The following is a 2,933-nucleotide window of genomic DNA, read 5'->3' as shown; positions in this document are numbered from 1 at the left end:
CCATCTGCTGGTTCCCTAGTAAATCACATTAAGCCTGTGGCAAAGAACCTTGGTGTTTGGTTTGATAGTAATTTAAATTTTGAGCAGCACACCACAAAGCTTGTTCAATCATGTTTTTATCAACTTAGAAATATAGCAAAAATTTGATCTATGTTAACTTTTAAGGACACTGAGACCATTTTACACGCCTTCATCTCATCACGCCTGGATTATTGCAACAGCCTTTTCACCTGTTTAACCCAAAAATCTATTGATCGACTCGACTGTCCAGAACTCAGCTGCCAGGCTTTTAACCAGAACAAAGAAATATGACCACATTACTCCTATTTTAGCTTCATTACACTGGCTCCCAGTATGTTTTAGAATTGACTTTAAAATTCTATTGATCACTTTTAAAGCTCTTCATCGCCTTGTTATATTTCAGACCTTTTAGTCCCATATGCACCAGCACGTACCTTGACATCCTCGGGCAGAGGTCTGTTGTCTGTTCCAGAGTCTCGACTGAAAACTAAAGGGGACAGAGCGTTTGCTGTCAGGGCCCCGAGGCTCTGGAACAGCCTGCCCGAGGAAATCAGGTCGGCTGAGTCAGTGAAGTCGCTTCTTAAAACATACTTTTATAGGAGAGCCTTTCCCGATCTTATTTGACTTTATTTTATCCCTTTTATTTTATTGTATTTTACTAATTTTATATTAATTTCCCATGCTCTTATCTTGTTTTTTTGTATTATTCTTTACACTTGTTAAAGCACTTTGTAACTTGTTTTTGAAAAGTGCTCTACAAATAAGGATTATTATTATTATTACCTCCAGAGAAACAGACCAATCCATCCACAGCCACCTTTCACTGTGGCTGAGTCTATACTGACTATAACGCTTTCTTAATCTGATAGATTCAGATTTCTTAATCTGATAGATTAAGAAATTACACCCAAAGTAAACATTTAGCTGTGATTTAATTTCGATACACGGGTCAAACCGATGCCGAAATAAGTACAATATGATGCCGATTTGTTACACTGTCAGGTCTGTCAGCAAGACAGCAGGACAACAACTTTGTAAATGTTTTTTCTGAATGGAGTTCAGATCGATCATGGCTAGCTAACTTGTTCACCGAATCTCTGTTTTTTGCACCTCTTACTGCTGTGAAAGCTGTTGTGCATTTTAGGCAAAGCCTGTCTGAAACACTTTTTTAGATTTGAAAAACTTTATTTTATTTGTGAAAATGACAAAAGGGTGATTTCACTACTTTTTCTCCACATGCAGACCACATTAGACCAGGTCCAGATCAAAAACCACTATATCTAGAGCTCTCAAATCTGGACTAGATTACTCCAGAGAGACTAAAGTTTCAATCAAACATAGTTTCAGATTTGTGAAACCTTTATTCAATTTGTGAAAATGTTTTAAAGGACGATTTCACCGCTTATTTTGCATGAAGACCACATTAGACCAGGTCCAGATCCAAAACCACTATACCTAGAGCTCTCAAATTTTGGGCCCGGCAGATTTCTTCATCAGAAAAATATCTGTACCAGGTGTGTATATGTTCTGTCCACACGAAGCGAATGTCCGCTGTCGTGGGTTTATACAGTTTCTGTGGGGAGGGGTGTATGGCGGGTGGATAGTGTCAGAGCGTGGATTACCAGGAGTATGGCGGGTGGATAGTGTCAGAGCGTGGATTACCAGGAGTATGGCGGGTGGATAGTGTCAGAGCGTGGATTACCAGGAGTATGGCGGGTGGATAGTGTCAGAGCGTGGATAGTGTCAGAGCGTGGATTACCAGGAGTATGGCGGGTGGATAGTGTCAGAGCGTGGATTACCAGGAGTATGGCGGATGGATAGTGTCAGAGCGTGGATTACCAGGAGTATGGCGGGTGGATAGTGTCAGAGCGTGGATTACCAGGAGAAGGAGAAGGAGCAGTCTACCCTGCCGTCGCCGCCAGACCGTGTGGATTTTTGAATGGGAGTGATTGGGACTGCAGACGGGAGACCGGCGGCGACTTGGCGGCGAGTGCATGGAATCAACGTCTTCCGGCGGCGACGTCACGGCGGCGTATGTTCGAATTCCTGTATAAATATACGCCTACTAAATACGTCTGAACTAGGTACGTCGCCTTACAACCGTGTGATACACACGTCGTCACTAAGTACATCGCCTTACAACCGTGTGATACACACGTCGTCACTAAGTACATCGCCTTACAACCGTGTGATACACACGTCGTCACTAGGTACGTCGCCACCAGTACACCATTGTCAGTGTAACTCCTATTTTAACTTTATTGAGTAAATTCAAGTCACGCTTTGTACAGCCTGTGTTAAATGCTTTTATACTTGTGGCGACTGGGAACTCTGGAGTAGCCTACAGTTCATAGCCTGTGTTGTGCTTTATTGTTTGGATTCACTGTCCGATAAAATTCCACTGAAGAAGATAACGTTAATGCTTTCACTTCCCCACAATGTGAAAATGGTTGTATTAGGCCTACAGTTACTTTATTTACAAAATTAATCATTGAATTATTAGAGCTGTAATGTAATGTACAGGAAGGACATGAAGGTCATTGTCAGCACAGGTTTGTCATTTTTGCATTGAAAAAATCTCAGTGTATTTTCTTTTTTTGACAGGTTAAGGAATGAAATCCTATTAAATGTGGAGTAATGGTTTCCTATAAGGAGGTCAGAAAATGTGTGATGCATTTTTGAAAATTCTTCTCTGTGCCTGTTTGCTGATTCCAATAATATCAAACATGAAGTTATAAGTGACACATTCAAGTGATTTTGTGTATGCTGATATAATAGTCTTTATATTAGTACTTTTTTATGTTTTATTTTATTTCCCTCTCTTTGTTTGGCAGGACGACTCTGCACAGTCACTGTCAATATGTGTGCGTGTGAACCATAAGCCTGCGCTCTGCTCAGGTACGGGCTCTGGC

This window comes from Micropterus dolomieu, linkage group LG19, assembly GCF_021292245.1.
Source record: "Micropterus dolomieu isolate WLL.071019.BEF.003 ecotype Adirondacks linkage group LG19, ASM2129224v1, whole genome shotgun sequence".
In the NCBI taxonomy this organism is placed as follows: Eukaryota; Metazoa; Chordata; class Actinopteri; order Centrarchiformes; family Centrarchidae; genus Micropterus; species Micropterus dolomieu.
Note: the sequence above shows the minus strand (reverse complement) of the source record.